This window comes from Falco punctatus (genome assembly GCF_963210335.1).
Source record: "Falco punctatus genome assembly, chromosome: 4".
NCBI lineage: Eukaryota > Metazoa > Chordata > Aves > Falconiformes > Falconidae > Falco > Falco punctatus.
Genome location: NC_137583.1, coordinates 87,745,682 through 87,769,243, shown reverse-complemented (window position 1 = coordinate 87,769,243; position 23,562 = coordinate 87,745,682). Strand labels below are relative to the sequence as shown.

General features: G+C 42.6%; 1 long non-coding RNA gene across 1 annotated transcript in view; it reads right to left on the bottom strand.

Moving 5' to 3' along the window:
• Window positions 1-4,220: 4,220 nt before the first annotated feature.
• The window catches only part of LOC308063322, a 51,471-nt gene continuing 32,129 nt past the window's right edge, over window positions 4,221-23,562 (bottom strand). Inside the window, exon 3 of the long non-coding RNA XR_013927921.1 lies at window positions 4,221-9,576. This is a non-coding gene — a long non-coding RNA (uncharacterized lncRNA). The remainder of the gene's footprint in view (window positions 9,577-23,562) is intronic.

Sequence of the window (23,562 nt, the reverse complement as noted above, 5' to 3'; positions counted from 1 at the left end):
TAGGATGCCGAACTCTACCAGTGAGAGACACCCTGTGGTAACAGTCTGAAGTGTCACCCTTACAGTCGGCAAAGAAACAGCAGAGTGAATGAATGATTTATGATGATCAGATAACAGGTAATAAAGCTATATCTTTTAATCATACGTGTAAAAACAGCACATATTTGATGCAGGAGTAGAAATTTCTGTTTCCAAAAAGCTGCTCACAAGTTTAAGCTCATCTTCAAGCTCACAAATCAAGTGTGGATCTTTTTTGTGCCGCCTTCTCCCTCTGCCTGAGGTGTGACTGTCCAGGAACCTAGAGCGCTTGTTCTATCACATCCCCTATTAATACAGTGCACAGTAACCACTTTTGACATCAGTTCATGCGCTCCCACCAGCTCATCACGTTGAGAAAATTGTACTGCTTAAACATGTTTTTTTCAAACTTCTTATCTACATTTAGAAGATCCTTCAAAGCCCTCCACTCTGCCTTTTGTCGACACCTTTGTACGCTTACATTCCCCTTAGAGCTCTCTAATGCCCAAGCAAATAAAGGATATGAAAGACAATGAGGCTCCCTGTCAGTAAAAGCCACAAGGACTCACACCCACAGAGGTCACCGTGGCTTCAGCCAGATGTGGTATCATGATGTGCCCAAGCCGCGTGATGAGGTCTCCTCACCTCCTCTGCTCTCTGCTCTGCTCTGCTGCTCCCACCCCAGCCCCAACTAAGAAAGCAGATGAGCCCCAGCCGAATTTCTGGAAAGAACTTCTGAGCTGAGCAGAGCAGAGCCACCGAGACTCCATGCTCCTCTGCACCTGTTCAGAGATGGCTCCAAACCAGCAGGATCAGGTAGGGCTGCTGCCAGGTAGGTCATTTTTCTAACACTGTCAAAGAACAGTGAAGAAAACAGGGCATTTTGGTCTTTGGAGGGTTTCCCGATCATTCATGTTTGTCTTGGAAACACAGACCGATGCAGGGACTTGTCATTAGAGCAGGCATGGTGCTTGTATAATAATATTACACGGGTTATATATTATAATCTGTATAATAGATAACAGAGGTTTATATTTTCTTCCAGATCAGCTAAACATGTAGCCTCTCCCTTGCCCAGTTTTATCAAAACGGGCTTAGCATACATAGTTTAAAGTTGCAGTTTGAGTTAAGATGGGCAACAAATATTGCAATAACCCATATCAATTAGCTGTCAACAGCTCACCTCTCACAGTGTCTGTTACGGGTTGCAGGTTCTCCCACTTGTCTCAGCTACATTGGGCACCAGTTGTTGTAGTTGGAGTCCAACTCAGCCTCACATGGGGCAGCAACTGTTGCAGCCTACTAGCTTGTTTGTGCTGCAGCAGTTTAATCTTACGAAGGTGGAAGAACGAGATGTTAACCTGGATCATTTTCACAGAAACAGGCTCAGGGGCAAGCACATGGGCTTTTCACTGGCCACTCTGAGGGACTGAATCTGGCTGGACTGAAACCAGTTTGACAACAACTAAAATACACAAAGAAAAAAAACCACCATGCTGGAAAGATTATTTAATTCTTAATGCATAAAAAAGTAACTGAAAAATTTCTCATATACATATGTAACTCATTTAAATTATTTCATTAAATGAGTACTTCTGAACATAAACAGCATCAAGGTAAGCTGCAGTTTAATAAAATGAACTGCAAAACATATGGTTGAGCAGCGTGTTGCCTTTACTCTGCTGTCTTATGTTCCGCACAGTAATGCTCCCAGGTAAGACTATTAACACCAGTGACTTAAAGTCCTCTGACTCATTTCACTTAATAGCTTGGAAAAAATGTCTGTCATCTTCCTGAACTGCAATACTAAAACCTCATGCATTATTCCATCTACAATTCTCATCTTTACAGGCAAAAACACACTGAATGTATTTTTTAAACTTTCAGCTCCCTCTACTGTGCAAAAATTTAAAAAAAAAAAAACAAAACCTTAGTGTTTTCCTATTTAAAACAAGGTAGGAGTGAAAAGATTTAGACCAAAAAAATGTAAGTAAATACTCAAAAGTTATTTTCCCTGTGCTGAGCAGCTAAGTTCTGAGCTTGTCCTGAGCTGATATCCAGGAATCAGGCATCATGAACTTAATCTTGAATTACCCTAAAGCATGACATCTCAATAGAGGAGGTGGCCAAGCTGCATTACAACCTTTGTAAAAAACTTTAAATTCAGTCAGATGCACTGGACATGAATACCTTAACTTCATGCCAAAGTCACACTACGATGGGGCCACATCAAGGTGCTTCAATATACGTGTTTCATCTGTGAACAGCTGCCTCTATATGCATCATCACAAAATCCCAAACCCCTGCAGGAAACACCTCTCAAAACACTATCAAGGACACAAATCATGAAAGTTACAAGGGGAAACAGGATTTCATTATATTTTAAATTATTTTATGTTATTTTTCAGAGCCGATGCTCACAAGCAACGTGTGTAGACAGGAGCAGGCTGGTGCATCCCTCAGTTCAGCTGGAAAACCCATCCCTTGCAGCCTGGCATGGGAAAGGCACAGAGCCACAGAGAGGAGCAGCAGGGACACAGGCCAAGCAGTGCCTGCTTGCTGAAGAGTGAGAGCTTCATGAATGAGCCCCAGGACCGACCATGCACAAAAGAAGGGAAAGAAGAAGAATGCAGTCTGAGGAGCCATGAAGTATTTTCCAGGTATGGCATATATTGATGAAAAGCACACTTCTTTCCATTGGAAACGTTCACCACTGTTCTTGGCCAGGGATGCATGGAAAGCGCTCTCGTGCCTGCCCTGCGCTTGCCTTGCACATGGGAGAGCTGGAAAGTGGCAGCTCCTGATGGGGCAGCGAGCCTGGAGCCCGGCCAGGCGGAGGCTGTTTGGCACCAGGCAGAAGCCCAGGGGAAAGGGAGCCGAGGGCAGAGCAGAGCTGGCTCCTGCCAAGGCTTGCGATGGGCAAGAGAGCCAGAGCGCCAGGGCACGGGGGTGCCTCGGGGGTGCGAGGGCAGCGGGCAAGAACCTGGCCGAAAGGGCCCCGAGGAGCCCTGGCCAGGGGCTGTGCTCAGTGCTACCGAGGAAAAGCAGCAACCCGCGGGGGCCACGCTGGGGGCCCCCTGGCAGCCTCAAAAGCTTCCTCCCCCCGGATGCGGGGCACGAGGCCACCTTCGTGGGGCACCAGCAGCAGGCACCTGGCCAGAATGGCCCAAAGGAGCCCTGGCCAGGGGCCCTGCGCGGTGCTGCAGAGGCAGGCAAAAAACCCCGGGCAGGGACACTTGCTCGCCCACCGTGGGGGAAAAAAAGCCTTCCTCCCCCCAGCTGCAGGGCACGAGAGGCCACCTTCGTGGGGCACCAGCAGCAGGCGGTGACCTGGCCCAAGGGACCGCAGGAGCCCTGGCAAGTGGTCGCGCTCAGTGCTGCAGAGGAAGGCAAAAAGCCCCCGGGGGCCAGTGCCAATGTGCCCCGGGGGAAAATTCCTTCCTGACCCCAGGCAGCGCTGGCGATCGGCTGTTCCCTGAGCACGTGAGCGAGACCGGCCTCCTCGTCCCACGGGCTGGGCACGCCTCCCGGGAGACGCCCCAGCCCTCTTCTCCCTCAGCCCGGAGCCACCTCAGGGGCTCCCAAGAGTGACCAAACACCCCTGGCCTGATCGACCTGGGGGGACAAGAATCCTTCCTGTGCCTGGCAGGGCACCAGTGGCTGCTCCAAAGCTCTGGGACCCCTGGCAATATCTCTGCATCCCATAACTCACGGCCACTGCTCCTGGCTCCACAGGGATGAAGCCGGTGAGCTCTGCAGCGCTCCTCAAGAAAGCATCCCCTTGGTGGTGCCATGGCTGCCCAGCTGAAAAAGCCTGATAGCCTTGGGCACCTCCAGGTGCTGGTGGTTCTTCTCATCTCCTGAGGGGCTTGTGTCTGCTCCCTGAAGGCTCAAGCAAGGTTTCCATCCATCAGATGAACTTGGAACATAGCCTCGTCACAGCTGCCCTTGAAGCGCAGAAGCTCCAGCAACTTCATATCCAGTGTCCCCCAGCCTTCCTCCCTCAGCCCCCGGGGAATCCCACCGGCCCCTCCAGGCCTTCCTCTCGGGTGTCTTCAGGCCGGTGCCAGGCCAGCTCTGCCCGGGGGACACAGGACGAGGCCCGGGCCACTGTGACTGCTGCATTGCCAGGTGATGGCACTGTGACACGGGGGTGACATGCACTCCCCAGGCGCCACGCCATCCCCCACCCAGCACCCCTGGGAGGAAGGGCTTTGGGGTTCCAGCCGTGAGGCAGCCCCTGTGCCCAGCAGGCCCAGGGGGCCGTCCCTGCCCTTGGTGGCCATGCACGGGGCACAGCTGCTGGGAGTCCCTCTCCATCCATCTGGACAGCCAGACTGTGCAATGGGCCTTTACGCCAGTCACTTTCCTTTGGATGGGGGACATGAGAGGGGAAAGACGGGCTTGTGGTTCCCTCTGCATGGACTCTGCAGAGATGTGGAGAGCACACGCAGGATTTTCCTCAGCCTTACCAATGCACCAGGGGACATTTGCTCCTGCCCTACTTGTGGTGGGGTTGTCCTCTTTGGAAGAAGTCCTGGGGTTGTTTTTTTGTGTTCTTGACCATCTTTTTCCTTGCACTTCAGTAGCTCTTCTCCTTTGGACTTCACTCTTGATACCTCTCTTGAAAGTGATGGCAGCCCTCTCAGCCCCTGTCTTGCCCCTTCTAATTGTCTTCTTCTGTAGTCCCTCCATGTCCCTAATCAAGTCTTCAGTCTTTCCTTGCCTTGATCACAGATGGAATTAATCCTTCTTGACCCTGAGGAGTGAGAAGGGTCCCTAGTGGTGCAGGCAAGTTCTCACCAGGACTTTGCACAGTGCTTGCCTTCCCCATGGCCAGGCCTGTAGCACTTCAGAAACTGTGTTTGTTACAGAGGGTGTTCAGAAATTTCCTGGTGTCTATTAATGTTAGTAAGTATCTAGTCTGGGAGTTTACCTGTTGTATTACTACTTTTGATCTTGAATGCAACACTTAACAGATTGCGGCGTAAGTTCACCTTGTTGACAGATCAATCAAGTGCTTGGATTTCAATTTGCTTTAAGGCATGTGGACTGAGCAGGTTTTCCCTGCAACACTCAGGAAAAACTGACTCAGTTGCACAGACCAGCTTAAAAAACCTCAGCTAAGTATCACCAAAGGAAAGGGTACTTTATAGAGGGTAGAGATTGAGAGACTGACAACAAATCACCCCAGCAAGCTTGTACAAATCCTTGAAATGTAGGAGGACTGTTGGTCTCTCTCCCATAAGGCTTATTTCTTGAGTTGTCCATCAAGGGAAAAGGGAAAGCCACCAAGCTGTTATTGGGGATGTTGCTGTAGGCTGCAGAAGACGGCCCCAGCTGGGTTCCTATCTGAAATAAGGAAATGTTTGTGTCTGTCTGAACAAACTGCTCTTTCAGGCAAAACACCATTATTCACATCGAAAACAATATTAGCAAATACTTCTGCCTCTGCCCACTCCTGGCACAGAATGAGCAGAATTGCCTTTTAGAAGCAACCGGGAAAAAATAACACACAGGCACGCACAAAGGCACACAAGTATCTGTGTCCATATTTATACCTACCTCCTGGGTAGTGCAAACCAACCCAGCAGTGCTGGTGAGGCTCACGGAGGGCACATGCTGACAACACCAGCTGGAAACAGCAGAGCTGCAGCCAGAGCAAAGGGAGACGAGCTAGAGGGCATTGCAGCAGCAACACTCTTGCAAGACTTGTTCATCGGCAAAGGCAGGGAACAGGAGAAGCCATGGAGGGGCAGCTAGTTGCCAATTCCCATGATGTCCTGAGCTGGTACCAAAAGGGAAGGGTGGGCTCTAGAAGTAAAGCAACAAGAAACAGTGACCTCCCTAGCCAGGAGAAGGACCTTCGGCACTGGCTGGCATGTCCATTCATGGGCCTCGATGTCAGCCCCCTACCAACGGTCTCTTTACAGAAAGAGCAGGCGTCACAGCCTGTAACACCCCAGCAGCTGCTAGAGCTCCAGTCACTGTCCTGGTCACCCATGCACTCACACCACAGACATCAAAAGCAGGGACTTGCACAAGTTTCTGTGGCATAGGCTACATTTCAGAGAGCTTTTCAGGTATCATCTGCTTTCCCGACCATGCAAACCACTCCTCTTTTCACCATTCCTGCCAGCCTCTGTGTTACACTGATGCCATGCACTGGTATACGAAGATAATACATTAAAATTACTACAAATCATCCCCTTTGTCATTTTTGTAACGCTCTTTTTTTAACCTGTCAAGCTGGTGAGAAGTTGGTATAGAAATATTTCCTCTACCTATATTCTTCCACCAAAAAACTCCACAGCAAGACCTAAACCATAAGCTTTAAGTGTTATAAACTCGGAAGTATCACAGCACTGAAGGAAAGTCACAAGCTTGTCAGCACCTAAGTATCTTATGAGCAATCTCCTACAATGCTCCCCGCTAGAAACCTTCCTGCTTGGAGGAATTCCGTAAACAGTGGCTAAACCCAATACTGGTCAGGGAGAAACTAACTCTCCCACAAGAGCACGTGTGCTGTGAAGCATCTAAAAGGGATCAAATCAAGGAAAGTGAGCCTTGGGAGGTCTGAAGTTTCAGCCTCAGTAAGCATGCAGGAAGGACAAACTCATGTGAAATCTGCTGAGAGTGAGACACTGAGCTGTGACTTGCAGGAGCAGTGTGCCTCTCTGAGATTTCTCTTCCTTGTTCTCTTCCCCTCAGGTAGGAATATTGTGAGAAACATTTCACAAGTTAAGCCCAAAAAGCAGTGTTCCAGTATGAAAAATGTTCATGCAAACGATCACTTTGCTTCAATATACATCGTGTCTGTGAACAGCTGCCTTTACATACATCACAAAATATCAAACCACTGCAGAAAACAAACTAAAGGAATAAATCTTTTACTAAGCCTCAATGTAACATCACTGTAACATAAAAAGCAGGTTAGCTGATACTCAAAAAAAAAAAAAAATAGAGAGAGAGAAGCACAACCAAGGTTGTATTTCAGTCTGTAAAAACTCCTACAAAGAAAATGTTCTAACAAGTTACACCAATTCAGAGTCTGGGATCTCAGGCCCAAGAGAAACCTTCAGCCCAATGAAGACGATGATGGAAAATGAACAGGCAGTGGCTCAGTGAGTGATTTGCCACAGTACACAGCAGAGGCATTAGCAGAAAGAGACCATTTATGATCAATCTAGAATCTAGATTTTAATCTAGAAATTATTGAGAAGAAAAAAACAACCAACCAAAAAAACCCCAACAACCACCATCTTCTTTTCATTATGAATTCATTCCCAAAGCAGATATGTGCCTTTAGATGTGTGAACATTTATTCTCACTTCTGCAATTTGAAATACCTTAAAGTTGGGAAGAAGGGGGAGATTTGCCCACCTTCCATCCAAAGAGACCTAGTTTGTCTTTCCTCTGGATGGGTAATGGTGCTCCACTTACAGTCTTGTGATGCATGGAGTCTCCACATCCTACCTTGAGATTAGAATTATTTTTAGGATTATTTTGTAAACATTCTTCAGATAAAGTTAAGCAGTATCAACACAGTTGTACCTTAAACTATCTTTAACCTCAGGACCTGGAAGAATGATGGAGAAGATCATGCTGGTCTTATTGAAAGACTTTTAAAGAACAATGTGATCATCAGGCACAGTCAACACGGGTTCACAAAGGGAAATTCCTGTCTTAACTGATTTTATATCCTTGTACAATAAGGTCAGCCCCTAGTGTGTGAAGGAATGGTTGTGGGCAGAGTTTTTTCTGGGTTTTAGTAAGGCTTTCATCACTGTCCCTCACAGCATCCTTCAGGACAAGTTATCCAACTGTGAGATAGTGTGCTGGGTGAAGATCTGGCTGAAGGACAGGGGGCCAAGCCTTGCAGCGAATGGGGCTACATCTGGCTGGTGACCAGTCCCCAGGAACAGGGCTCCTGTTCCTCAGGGTTCAATTCTAGGGCCAGCTCCATGCAATCTTTCTGTCAGCGATCTGGACGCATGAGTTGAATGCATGGTTGGCAAGTTTGCTGATGATGCTAAACTGGGAAGTGCTGCTGACTCTCTCGAGGGACAAGAGGCCTTGCAGAGGTCTCTGGATAGATTGGAGCATCGGGCAGTCATCAACGGCATGGAAATGAACAAGACCAAATGCTGGATTCTGCACCAGGGACGGAGTAATGCTGGGCACCAGTCTAAACTGGGAGAGGAGTGGCTGGAGAGCAGCCCTGCAGGAAGGGGTCTGGGGGTGCTGGCTGACAGTAGTCCTCCTGCAACAAATTACATTACCAAATAGAGACCCTCCCACAGAGAAACAATGTTTGCTAATGAACATTAATTACATCATTGCTTTAGAAGTGAAAAACCAAAACATCTGTGTTTGAGTGGTCAATTCATTAAAATGCAATGACTGTGCAGAGAGCATTTAAAGGCTGGGAAAGCTAACCAATTTCCTAGTAAAGAAATCAAGAGTTTCATGAAAATCCCTCTCTTCGGTTTCTTAAAGTTAAATGTGTCCAACCTATGATGAAATCACAGAGAGCAATATGGCAACATGGAGATACCAAAACAGACAGCAGTTGAAAATTCCCATCTGTAACCCGCACAAAAATGGAAGAAACAGGCAGAGTTACAGAAACAGGCAGAGTTACAGATCTAAGACATGGTAAGTCATTAGCAATTACAGGAACAACACTAATGATGAAACATTTTTGAATAGCCAAACACATATCCCAGAGCCTCCAATTATTTTTTCTCCTTATCCCTGGTCCAGCTGTGGTAGAGTCCATGAGGCACTCTTAAAAAAAAAAATAAATAAATAAAATTGAGCTAAGTAGAGAGGGTTAGTGAAGAAAAATCCAGAACTGTAAGCTGACCTAACATAAACTTCCTCCCGGTCCCTTCAACATGTCTATTTCCCTAGTCCTGCAGCACTCCCACATCTCCCAGCAAATAACCTGCTCCCTCCTGCCCTGCCCCTTGTTTGTTATTGCCCCTCAAACTCCAGAGAGGTTCACCAGGCTCTCCAGGCTGTCGAGTCCATCCATCCAAAGACATTTATCACACCCAGCTCAGCCCCCTAACACTGTCCCAACTTCTACCTTTCTAATTCACTTCCAGGGTTAGACGGGAGCATTCCTGGTGTTTCAGGAACATCAAAGCACTCTGCCTGATTTAAGCTTCCCTGTTTTGTATGCTTTCCTAACAGAGACATAGGTTTCAAAGCCACCTGCTCTTCGAAGCAACATCTACCACAAAGTTCAGTGTCTTCATCCACTGCAGCAGAACTTGGCAATGGAAGGGGGCTCGTGGCTTATGTGTCCCACCTGTCCTGAAGTTCTCTGAAGTTTCTGACAGAAAAATCCCCAAATCTCTTTCTTTTTTCAACTGTATCATCCCTTAGATTGGATGCAGATATCTCCACTTGTACAAAGCGGGGACTTATCCAAGAGAATGGTGCACAAATCCCTGGAGAGAATCACCTCTTAGGCTGCTCCACAAGCACATTCCAAAACAGCTGCTGGCAAGGTGTCTTTCAAGGTGAGTACCGCCAGGTTCATAAATTCTGGAGATAAAGAAGAGAGAGGAAACTGCATGTGAGGCGGGAACCTACTGGAGCTTCTTCTCCCTCCTGGGGTCTTGGTCCTCCACAGAAATGGATCAGTATCTTACTCTGCACTTCCATGTTTCCTTGCAGATTGTGAAAGATCTCAAAAGGCAGGGCAGGCACTATTTTTTTGTTCCCATTGTCGGAACTGTCAATTTAATTTGATGATCAGTTACTATGACCTTGCAATCCAGTCTTCTCCACAGAGACTGGCAGGACCACTAAGTAAAATGTGTTCATCTTCAGCACCATGCAAATAAAGGCATTGGAACAATTCAGTTGCAGTGGAAGAGAACTGTTCAAATCCATCATAATTAACAAAGACAAAGCTTTAAACAAGAGGCCAGAGAAAAGACTAATACTAGTAACAAAAACAGACCACAGAGATTAAAAAAAAATTGAGTAGTAAGAGGCAGACATGAAATGATGGCTATAGGGTAAAGGTCAAGAAAGAATATTTTTAAACTCATTGGAAAAGAAGGGGATTCTTGCAGGTCTTACAAATTTAGAAGTACAATATGCAAATAGCATTAGTGAGAAAAAATGGTTGAACGTGAAGATAGGTTAGGGAGCTATCAAGCTACTATATAATTTTCTAATAAAGATAACTATCACTTTTGTGTCCTTTGATATTTAAAAATAGACAAAGTATTAAAAAATACCAAGTACGGAACAATGCCAGAATAATCTGGGGAAACTGGACTGGGAGACCTCCATTTTTCTTTTATGATATGCACTTTAACAAAAGCCATAATGACTCTCAGAACAAAGGAAGAATATAAAAGATGCTGAAGGTAAAAGCCAAGACGTTCAGAGTGTGAAGAAAGGCTCTGCTTAGATTAAGGCGGGGGGGGGAGGAAATCATGCAACCTGTAGAAGAACAGGGTGAAAGTTATTACATGTGGTTTATAAATCAATACAACAGAAACAAGAGATTCCGTATAAAATGTTTTCAAAACTGACTAAACCAAGGCTAGTCCAATGAGAATAAACTAAACGAAAAATTATGAAAACTAAAGAAATCAAGAAAACCAAAATAATTTTGGAATAAACATCTCTGGAAGTTGTGGGGTTTTGGTCCCTGACTCAAATCGATCTGTCAGTACCTTTTGTTTTTTAATGGAGGTTTGATTTCAGTGGAAACAGTTCTTCCAACAGGGAGTGCTGCACACAGAGAATAAATAAGGATAATTAACTGATGACATGAATTCGGAGGAACAAAATCATGTAGCTCACAAAGTGCAAAGAGGCAAAAGTGCTTCTGTTCATGTACGGGTCACTCCATGTGTGGTCTGCTTCCTTCATCTGCCAGACAGTAAGGCTCATTCAGCACATAGTTCTGTTTAAGTGGTGTTCACAGGATTGGTGCCTAGGCAGTGGCACAGGTGGCTGAGAAAAGGATGCAGGTAAGAGAACTGAAAGGATGACAGTGAAAGTAGGACTTAGGGCAGGGAGGGAAAGAGAGCAAAACAACTATCACACAAAAACAAAGTGACAGCAAAAAGTTTGAAATAATTCAGAAAGCTGAAAAGTAAGCATAACCTATTAACACATCTAATAGAAACAAACAAACGAACCAGAGTTGCAAAGAGATTTAAGCAGCAGGAAATTCACTTAGACTGCATGACAGAAAAAGAAATAATTGTATCACGGAAAAGAAATATCACTGCTCCCGGTGACCAGCCTGGAGCTCCAGCTGATCCTTCATTACGCTAACCAAAGAATAGCTGTCAAGGTGACGAACGCCAGAACCGTTCAGTACCACTCAGTGACTAAACCAGAAAGGTACTCAATTTCTTTCAGATCTGTTTCAGACCCTTAAAGAATGCTAGAAAGCAATGAAGTAATCAGTCTGTAAAGCATCAGAGAACAAAACATTAAGGATTCAGTCTCTGAACCCTGTACCCTGGGGTACAGGGGTCCCCATACCCAGAAATAGTACGTTCATCTATGACCAGAAAGCTTAAGATCTAAAAATCTGATGGAACTCCAGGTCTGAAAAGAATATGTTCAGAGGAGAATAAAAAGCAAATTAAATTGAGGCATGGATACAATATATTTAAGTTTTCCATTCTAAAAATTCCTGTTACAGTCAGGGATATAAATCCTTGAAAAAAGGCAGAAAAAAAAGAAGAAGAAACAAAGGAAAAAGAAAACAGTTCTATAATCTAAAGATACAGAAGAAATCTTGCAAGTGTTTTATGATGGATCATTTATATGTAGATTCCAGTGCTTCAAAAGACTTTAAATATAACAACTGAACTTCAAATTAATATTATAGTCATACAATTTAGTATTACATTCACTTTGCTGGCAGATAAACTAACCAGAAAGTCACACAACTAGCCTTGAGTCATGCAGCAAACATTTACAAGTGAAGAGACAAAAAGCCTTCCTTCTAAGCCTCTTCAGAATCTCAGAGAAGGGTTCCCAGAGCAATCTCTACTCTTAGTGCAAAACCATCATCAGCACAAGGCCAATGGCAACTGAGTTTTTGACTCAACGTGGCCATCTTAGGGCCTGCCTCAGTACACTCTTCCCTGTCTCCTGTGGTTAAAAATAAAACAATGCATTTTCTTTTTGTTTCACTTGGGAACCAAGAGATTTTATGTCCCTGTGGGATACTGATGTTCTGAAAAATTCACTTGTCTGGTATTTGAATTACCACAAAGTTGTCTAAGTTATGGCTTCCTGTTGGCCCAGCATCAGTCTTACTCAACTTTTGCCATCTTATCCAACTGCTGTGGATAAGCCCTCTCCAGACCCAAGCGTCACTTTTGCATTGGTGATGATAGTGATGACGGGAGAAGTGGATAATGAAACGCATGGCTCAATGGAACTAGGAATATTTTCTGATAAACACGAGGGAAAGACTTAAAGTAGAGACTATTAGCAGTATAAACCTAATATACACACCCAATAAACATTTGCGACACCCAGGCTTGGTACGGAAAAGGTGCTGTAGGGCAACATCCCAGGACCCCTTTTCCTATTAATGGAAAATCCTTGCTGCTATAGTTCTGAAGACATGGGTTAAAACAGAGTCTGGCTGAAGAGCTGCTTCGCTGTTACAAAGCTGGGCTTCAGTCTATGCCATGAACTTTATTAAGAACCAAATAAGCAAACCCAGCAGGAACAAAGCATAATGCTTAACAGAGGGATTTCTAGGCTTTCCCTACATGAAGGACAGGGCAGCAGCACTTCAGTAACTCACTGAAGGCTTGCAGTAGAAACATGAGTGCAGTTTTACCTATTCATTCTAAATGAGCAAGATTGGTTCACTTATCACAAACAAACAGATAAAAAAGTGCCCTGAGATCTTTCCATGATTCCAAACAGAAAACAATGTGCTTACTGACATGAGTAAGTAATTATGAGATTCACTCGTAGGGTCTGATTCAAACAGCTTTACCATCACAGTTTACAAAGAGGGAACTCATCCCCCCCTTCTTCCTCTGCTTTACCCTCACCATAGATATCAAATACATTTAATAACATATTGTGTAAAGTAAACCTTGGTGTAAGAGAAATCAAAGAAAGTAGTCATTATTTTGCCCTCCACAACGATCAGTTCCCTTGTGGTGGCAGAAAAGCAGGTGGAGTGTATCCATTCTGGGGAGAATTCCAACCTCCCCCTTGAGGCAAGAACAGCTGCAGAATTTTGTTATGACACAGGTAGGTCCAGGGAAAAACCCAGAGGAAGAACCCAGCTCTGATCAGCTGAAAAAGGCTGCTGCATCCCAAAGAAGTCGTCACACTGACCTTTTCAAACATTGTTTTAAAATGTCCACGTGGACCGGTATGACAGTCTCACCTCCTACACCTTTCTAACCCATTCCTTGAAAATTACTTGCTTGACCAGAGTCTGGCCGACAGGGTGGACAGGACAGGTTACCAGGCTCATATGCACCACTCATAGTATCAACCCATTTCTCATGAACTCTTGTCTCCTCCCTTCTTCCCTCTGCAAACTACTGTAACTGCTTAAAAAGAAAGGGGGACAAAAAAACCAAACAAACAAACAAACAAACAAACCCACAACCAACCCACAAGACAGACGTTTTCTTACTAAAATACAGTAAAATCACAGTGCTGGAATCCAGAGGCGGTCCAGTTCTCTCTGGTACCCAAAGGCAGGAACCACAACATTTATAGCACATTTGTAAAAGACTCAGAACAATGAAGACTTCAAAACTTTCTCCATCTCTTTCAATACTTCAGTGTCTTTATCACAAAAGCTATTTTCTTGCAAATCTAACCTGAGTTTCCTTTTGTTGCAATCTATGTTCATCACTTCCTATGCTGTCCATTGCTGATATGGGGAACAGGCTGGAAAACAGAAGCTGTAGCTACATCTACATCTAGTGCTAATAGTCTGTTAAAAGAGCTCACGGGTGTTTTACAGAAAGCTAAATGCTAGTAAGTCAATATGTCAGTTCTGAAAGCTATTATCTGCTATTGAGGTGATATATATTGGACATAATAGCAGTGTCAGATGTTTTGGGGTACTGATCATGAACAACTTTTCAAGAGATGGAGGAGATAATACTTTAAAGTATGGGAAGAAGCTGATAAATAAAACAGCAGCAGAAGAAAGCCTTAGCTATAATATATGGGTTTATACAGTACTTTTTTTTGTAGAAATGGAGCTGCATGCTTAAGTCAGGGTTGGAAGCTAAAACCTATAAAAACTCAGAAGAAATTGGTTCCAGGTCCTGTTTTTGTGGGAAGTTTGTTCCAATATGTAGATCTCCACACAGGGAAAGCCTATGCAGTCTCTTGCAGCCAGACATGAGTTTGCTCTGCCCATGTTCCCAGGCAATCAAGAAGCTGCTTGGCTACAGTAAGGGTGGCACTTAGCCCGTATCTGCATAAAACCACAATGTATATAAACACAAAATCAAGGGCAGCAAACTGGCTTAGGGAATCTGCAGCCCCTTGGCTTCCTTTTCTAAACAGCCTCAGAACACAAAACATATGGGGTCAAGCATGACAGAAGAGTTGGCTGAGAAAGTACTGTAGTAACTGGGAAAAATTGTGATGAGAATGCAGAAATTACATAGCCTGGAAATTTTGCAGTAAAGAATAAGCTTGCCTTGAGACATAAAAATACATGTAAACACAAAAGGAACCTAGGAAAGTATAATAGAAAACTGAGATGCAATTGCTCAGCTACTAGCATAATCATTGTTTTCTCTATTATTTATGGGTTTAATAGCAAAGCAGCATGATGACATCCATCTGCACGCCAATAGCTGTGGTAAAGGATGGGTTTATTACAACAAGATAAGTAATAAAATACTTTAAACAAGAAAAAAAAAAAGTTTGGCGTGGAATTGTTACAGTGCAGCACAAGTTATTAGCTGTGAGTCAGGCAACGTTACCAACAGATGGCACTGATCTGTGAATTGAGTGGCTAAACATAGTATATTATTATTATACCTATGAAAAATCATAAGGAATTATTTTCAAAACAAATGCACACCAGATTCTGTATATGAACAGTATAGCCAAGGTGTAGACTCATAGGCATGTGCATATCTATGAATATATATGTAGAGTTTATATAAACCAGATTTTTACCAGAATAGTAGGCTGGAAAGGGGCGTTAAAAGGAAGTTAAAAAGGGGAGTTAAAAGGGGAAAAAAAAACAAACAAACAAACCAAAAAAAAACCCCAAAACCAACAAGGCAACACACATCTCTGACAGAGCAATCATTTTGGATGGAAAAATGTATTAAACACTGCAGTCCCTTCAGGCATCTGCCCCATAGGGAAGCCCACTAAATGTTCTGCCCCATTGGCTGGAAGGCGCTCTGCTTTCCCAGTCTCCTCAATATGCCTGTAGACCTCGTGCATCTCCCTCCTGCCACAGTTTCGCATCTCTGCTGGCATCTCCTCAGCCCTGACCACATATTATTTTACCCTTGTGGTTTTCTCCTTTCCCCTTTTCTTACACAAATTCTGGTCATCATTCTCTTTCAAACTCCTGCATGTTAACCTTATTTTCACTAGAAAACAGACTCTACATGCAACAAAAGGTGCAAGTTTTTGCTATTATGTCTAGGAGATGTTCCTAAAGCCACTCAGCTTTTTGTCACCCCTCTTCTTCAGTGCCAGAAGGTGATGCTCTTGCTGCTCAAGGAGGTTTTCAGTTAGTTTTACTGTGGCTTTGATATCACTGAGGAAAACCGCATTGCTCTGGACTTGGTCTACTAATGCCATGAAGTATCCATTGTGCTTCTGTATTTACTTGCATTCGTAGGTGAATGCACAGCAATGCAATTTTCAATAAAAAGCTTCAGAGAATCTGTTTCCTGAAACTCAGCCAGATTTTATTATTCCTGATTGAATCTTATAAGAGTAAGTAATGTGTACCTGTTTACTGTCAAGAGGGACAAAATTTAGATTATTAAATCTTTTGAGAGTGCCTGACAAAAAACTGAAATGTTACTGCAAAAATATGTTGCTGAAAATATTAGTGGTAAGAAACAGGTGGGTAGAGGAAGATAAAGTCACATTAGCTGAGACTGTAGACATTTTCCATGGAATCCATCACCATTCCTACCTCTTGGCACACTGTGGATTAAAACTGTTCATAACATGTTTCCTGATACAAATATAGCACAAACATTTCCTGTGGGAAAAGGGAATGCGAGGCAATTCGCTGTAATCTCTTACCACCACAGACGGGTGGAAAGGGCGTTAGAACAGCGCAGAGCTTCCAGTGATTTTTCAGCTGATGCCTGTAAAAAGTTGTTCCTACCTTGAAAAGGCCCTTAAAATCAAAGAAAGGTGTTTAGGTTTCTGAAGGAATGGTGAAATCTCTGTCTGGACACCGGGTTTTCCAGATTTAAAAATGATGCTTATTAAACTGAACAGTAGGAAACAAATAATATTAATCCAGGTCCTTCAGTATTTCCCTAAAGTTCAGAGATGTGGGTGTGCAGAGATAACCACCTCCTGTATTTTACACAGCTAAAATTTTTCATAAAACAAAGAGGTGCTGGCAGCCCCAGATCAGCATGTGTCCCAACAAGAATGAAAGCACGTGCCAAACACAAGTGTTTTGTCATCTCCTGTCATGGCTATTACTGCGTGCAGGTCTGGGTCACAGGAGGAGGTCAAGAAAAGAGCAGTAAAGAGAAGAAAGAAGGAAAAAAGAGACAAAGGCTTACTAAAGGGCATTTGGCTCTGAAAATAATGGCTTTGAAAGAGGGTTTTTTGACATAACTGATTATCAGTGGGAACAAGGAACCAAAAGACTTGAACTACTATCCTGGGGTTCAGGACTTGGCACATTCCTTTTAAAAGCCACGGTTGCATTATAAATTTTCAAACTGAAACAATCAGATTTTATCCTCAACTCCTCATTTACTTACAAGACCACACAATTTTGTCCAACCCCTTCATGTCAAAAGGGATAACTCTTTCTAGTTATGCTTGATGGATAAAACTAAATATTCCTAAGATTATATTTTAGAGCAACAGGCTATGAATGCAATTGTCAAACAGCACGATACTTTAAATGTCTCCAACTTTAGATGGATAAATGGTGTCATCTAAATCAAACAGTGCCCTGAGCTACTTTGTCTGTTTATATACAGCACTGAAATGCTCAGAGAAATGTGTTATACCTCAGCAGGAAAAGTGTTTCCAAATGTCCACCCATACACTCCTTGTTTTAACACACAGAAGTCACTCATGGTTTCTAACTTGGGTTTTAGCATTAACTGGATGTGCAGAGTGAGCTCAGAATAGGCTGGCAAACTGATATCATCTATTCAACTGCATGATTCTTAATGATTAGACTAATATGCTCCTAATCAAAACTATATCTGATCCCTTGGTATATATATTCAGTTAGGACTCTGACCGGCATTAGGTTTATACATACGTCTACTTCAGGTAGCATAAGCTTACACGTCTGAGTCACTGTGCACCTAGAAAAAAAAAAGTAAAATACCAACAGTAAATGGCTTAGTAATATTTTTAGTTCAGCTGATGTGTCTGCAGTTATTCTCCTGTAATGAAGAACAGAGCTACAGCAGTAGCTCACCACAAGCCCAAAAGAGTACAAGCATTCAGATTTCAGTTGGGATGCTCGCTGCAAAAAGCCCCCTCATTGACACACAGTCCCCTTTGGCACTCATGGGCAGACTTTTGGAGGCCAAGGAGGCATATGACCTTTCTCATGACTTTTGCCTTAGATTTGGCTGAGGGAAGTTAATAACATGGGGTGAAAATAAACACGCTGTGGCCCGCACGAGAAACAATGGTCTCCTCTCTCCTCGCCCCATCCAGAAACCCAACAAAGAAAAATAAATTATTTGTATTGAAGTATGAACAGACTTAAATGCAAGGATAACCAAACTCAATATACATATATATGCATCTCCAAGGTCACCATTTTTAACCTTTTTAAAATAATTGTTTCTTAAGGATAGTGCAGTGTAAACCCAGCAAATTATTCTAACTGGGCAGAAACTGATCCATGGCTAGTAAGCCTGAAGTTTTAATACTATCCTTAAAAGGAGCTAGAAAAATACTATCTAGGAAGAGCACAGAAGCCTTAGTGTTATCTCTGCCCACACCTGAGTCCAATGGCACTTTTAAAAAACAAGCCAGTAAGGCAGACTCTGCACAGAATAACAAGCAGCGAGGGGAGCCCACCCCTCTGCCAGGCTCCTGCTTCCTCAGGGCAGTGGGCAGAGCACCCACAGCCCGACGGTGCTCATGAGCTTCTGGCTTCATTTCAAACATGTCACACCAGCAGAGGACTGGCATCACAGAGCTGTCTTCTGGTGTTTCACCCACGTCAGCGTTCAGGGGAATGGAGGCATCAAAGGATCCTGAGCAAGCCCACAGGTGATGACAATGTAGTATTACCCTTGTGATCCACTTTCAAAAACAGGTCCAGCTCCAAATCTTGATCAGTTGCAACATGTTTCCTCCTTCAATTGCTTTACAAATAAACACTTGTTTTCTTCTGCTTAAAAGCAGATGGATCAAGTGCTCCGGTTCTAACTCCAACCCCATCAACACATGTGACAGTGGGGTAGGATTCTGTATACCTGAGGAGCAGGCTTCTGAGAAATTTCTGAATTATTTTCACTGGCATTTGAGTATCTCAAGCAGAGAAGTTGTGCTACCAACAGCAGGGAGGAAAGGCTTTCTGGCACATAAAAGCAGAACACCCGGGAGAAAAAAGCCTCCCCAGTCATCTCCACGAGGACACCAGAAGGTGATTTCAGACACTGAATCAGTGTCTAGTTCTCACCACTAAGAAAAATTGGCTCACGCTGACCGAGATGATGGAAAAAGTGAATATAATAACAATAGCAATTCTCAGTACTAGGAGAAAATAAACCTTTCAATAGCTGATGGTTGTCTAAAACTAATTTTGTATTCTTTCGCATGTTTCTCCTCTTATTTTATTTCTGGTATTTGCTATATCTAAGCATGTTTATGGACAGCTTTTTCTGCCTGTCCTGACTCCGAGGCTTGACAAAAATAATAAAAACATACTTAAAAATGTAATAAGATCACTATTTAAAAAATCTTCAAACCAAACTAGAGGAGAGCTAAAGGTATACAGGACAAGAAAACACAGCAATGGAAAATGTATTAACTATGTTCCTCATGACTGTGTTCATTGTCTTCTACGTTGTTTCTTACATGGAGCAGTCAGCCAATATTCAGAACCATTCACGTGAAAACAAGTGAATTTTAAATGCTGGCATTGTTGTGGTTGACAACAAATGTAAAGTGCTGCTTATCCAAACACATAAAGCAAGCAGATTACTTAGGAACTCTAAAGTTTACCACTTAACGCAAGCTCTCTGCCCCAACCCCCCCAAGTGAACAGACCCATATGATCTATGAACAAGTTTGGTTTATTCTTCCTCCTCTCCCACTAGACACCACCAGCCCCACAAACAAACTCTGCCAGCTGGGCTGTTTATGTACCCCCTCCTAAATTGAAGACTGCCTTCCCAAGCAGCATGGCCTGATGGCTGAAACAGTTGGTGATAAGGTCCTGGTCCCCACACTAGAACACATTTCAGGAGTTTTACTCAGTGCTAGCCTGATCCTATGGATCAAACGCCGACTAGCATCCCTAGTTCATGAGGTACACACTGGGACCACATCTTCCAGCTGTGGTTCTTCCCAGCACAATCCAACACACATGCTTTGAGATGGCTCTACAAGGGGAACCAAGGTGCAGTAAGGGGACACTGCCGGGAGGTTCACTTATAAAAATGTCTGAGCTCTACATTTGGGCTAAAACACCCGGGATAGCAAACTCTTCCTACTTCATCCATTTAAGTAAACCATAACTTCTTCAGGAGGTGCAGACTCAGCCAGGACAGAATGCTCTTCAAAACCTTCCATCCTCCACTCTTAGATTTTACTCATAGCCTCTTCCATACGCTTTGGTATCTCTGAGAACCAGTACCTCAGGCCATCTGCCTGTTCAGCCGAGGAATGCTTTCATGCCAGACAGAAGCAGGAAGGTGTCTTGTAGCTCTGTTTACAAGAGATATTTTTTTCCCACTGGCAATTAATAATGAAGCATGCGTGCACGCTATGAAATCAGTATTTTAATAAATACGCATTCTTAAAATGTAATACTACAGTATTGGCTTATTATGGGAGGTTATATCTGTTTCACAGAAATCCAACACATAAACAGAAGTAATTTCATAAATTTCTTTGTTTTTAAAAGAGTTCCAGTGACCTGAAAGGAAAACAATAATGAAAAATGTTCCACATTATTTGAAAAACAAATAAATACCACTTAGACGTTGCAACAACTTCTATTTGCTTTTGTAATGCAAAGCGCAGAGAGGACACACATGTAATTTCCTGCTCTTTCATAAAAGTAAATATTCTGTAATTCATGATCTTCAACATGTAAAAGTACAAATACAAAAGGGAGTTATAATTTATAGCAATTTTCTTAATTCAGGTTTGGAGTATTTTTTTATTTTTTTTTTTTACAATCCTAAAAATAATTACATTTTAAACAAAACCAGCAAAATGTGGCATTTTGTTTATGCCATTTTCATAGCAATTTTAGAGGGGAAAACTAGAACTGTAGGACACTGCAGTTCTACAGGTATTTCTTTACAATAGTAGTGCTTTTAAGCTAATATCTTACTAAGACACTCATTTCAGTGGAGAAGAAGTGCAAATTTAAATCACTGGGATAATTCTTACAATGGTTTAATGCTACTTAGAATTATAGGAGAAACTGTTCTGCAAATGATGAAAACATTGAAGACATGAATGAAACTTAGCCAGACAAAAAAGGAGAACAAAGCACTGGAAGCAAAGAAATAAAAGGTGATGGTATCAATACTTATCTTTTTTAAAAAAAAAAAATTAAGTATCTGAAAACACAAAAGCACAGAACAGGAGCTTCTTTGAGTGGAAAGACAACTGGAGCTGGTTTATCAAGGTAACAGTAAAAAGATTCATATTGGATTTGGTGAAATTTCCATCTCCAGAATAAAATATAGCAGTGTAAACAGCTTGAAAAGCACAGTATCTTCTGGCAGCATCAGCTGCAGATGCCCCATTGCCTTTCTTTCAGTCCTAAGAAGCAACTTTTTTCCTCCTAAGGCCCACTTGGTATCAGGATGAACCTGATGCTAGTTCTACCTGCTCCGTAGGAGGGAAGATACTTTCTTGTTCACGCCATAGTTTCCTTTGCTTAAGAAGTGCTTGGAGAGACAAGAGACAACCTTTTTGGTTACAGCTAAATCAGCACTTCCCATTCTTTCAAGAGTAAAACCGTGCCAGCACCTTCCACAATTCCCAAGCAGAAATGCAATTACGATTTTAGCCCTGTCAAGTTGGAAAATCTTGGTTTCAGAATATAGATCCTTAATATTTCTGCATTTTTTACATGGAAATAAAGAAAATATTTTGACTTTTGTAAAGCACTGTGAATCACAGAGGAAGGTGCTAAATAATATAATTATTAAATAATTTATTTCAGCACAGCCATTGCATTCTTACTGAATAGGTCTCCCTATATGAGTGTTTGTAAACTTAATGTGACGTTTACTTGCAAGAACAACAAAAGGCTCTTGTAAAGAACCTACTTGAAAAATCATAAAAAGCTTCTTCTAAAGTTGGAGTTTTAAGTGAATCCTACAAGTGATTAGATAATTTGTATTTCATTCATAAAGCCCATTAATGTCAAGTCCTATTCCTGTTCTGACGAGCAAGATTAAACTAAATTATCTAAAACATGTTTTTAATTTAAACCAGTTTTGAGAGTCAGTCTCATGGATATGAGTATCTCATACATAGCTGAAATTTACTGTTTTCATCACTTTAATAATAACATTCCTTGTATAGAGAAAACCAACTGTTGCAAAATTACGAAAATAAAAATGTCTTATTACTGTATAGCATAACACACAGACACACACACAGAGATGGTATGTTCTTAGGAAAAACAGTGGAATACTGCACCCAGATGAGGAACATTATCAGCTTGCAAGGAGAGCAGTGTTTAGGAAGGTCTGAGACCCCTACGACTCTGAAACAAGGAAATAAATCACTGCACATAAAAGAAATTGCTTTACCAACCTTTACATAAATGGAGCATGCTCATTTCCTTTGCCCAGGAAGCTTCACTGGCTGGCCAAGCAAGGAAAACCTCCCATGCTGACCCTTGCTAGCTCAAGTCGCAACTGGCTCAGAGGAGCAAAACTCATACCTTAGGCACAGCGCACCGTGGCCTGGCAAAGTCCTCCCCAACACGGAGTAAAGAAGAGGGTATCCAAAACCTTACACCATGAAGGAAACACGAAAAGCCTGAGTCTTTTGCTTCAAAGTGTTACAGATATAAAATACACCATGCAGACCGTTTGCGAAGTCCAGATTAAATAACATTCCACTTTCCCAAGACTCAGACCTGTACATAATCAATAAAATGATGACTTAAGAAAAAAAAAAAAAACAACACATATAAATAAGCACAACCCTTCAGAAGCCATTCCTCATGCCTGAAGGCAATTACGGAAGGACCAGCTGTTTTGTCAATTATAGTTTGTTGAAAAGTACCATCTAGTGGTGATTTTATATTACATGCTGCAACTTTCTTTGGCCCGGTAATGTCAGAGCACAGATTCACCAAAACAGAGTTTCTCACTGTGATACCACGCTACACAACACTTTCCTTAAAAGAGTGCATCATCCTTTGCTCTTAGCTTTGTTCACATACCAGCCTGTGAACCGCTGGAAAGGCATGATATTCCTGAAGAGAAATGAAAGATCTGCCACCTTGCTGCTGAGTTTAGCTCATTTTCGGGATTGTAGTAGTAAAGACTTGTGGAAAGAATGTTATAATAATTACTGAAATTGGTTTTTTGCTCTATTAGCAAAAACCTCAGGTGGCATTTTCTATCAAATGAACTAAGAGAGCAACCCAGGAAAAAAAAAAGCACCTTGACATTTTTCACATTGCCAATCCTTGGTGTAAGCAGGGACATGTTTGTTGTAAATAAAAATATAAAAGGTTTTATTGGAATTTTTGCTATTGATTATCTACATTTGTGTAATCCACATCAACTCTGATGTCAAAGCACAGGCTACACTGTTCAACATGTTTGATCATAAATATGCCTGCAGACCACATTAATAAGTCCCAAGTTCTCCTGAAAACAGCAAGACCCAAAGAACAAAAATAAAATAAGAAATAAGTGCTGCTATGTTTTTTTACAGTCTTTAGGGTAACAAAACAGTAGGTGATAACCAGAAGTAGGTGTGTTTGTTGTAGCTCCTGGTACTGCAAGCCTGCAAAAGGACAGAATATCGGGCATTGTGGGTATCTACACCATCAAGGATTCTGCCCAAATGCTCAGTCTCACATGCCAGGACCCGTATCAGCTTACGGAAAGAATAAAAGCCAGGTCCAACAGAGCT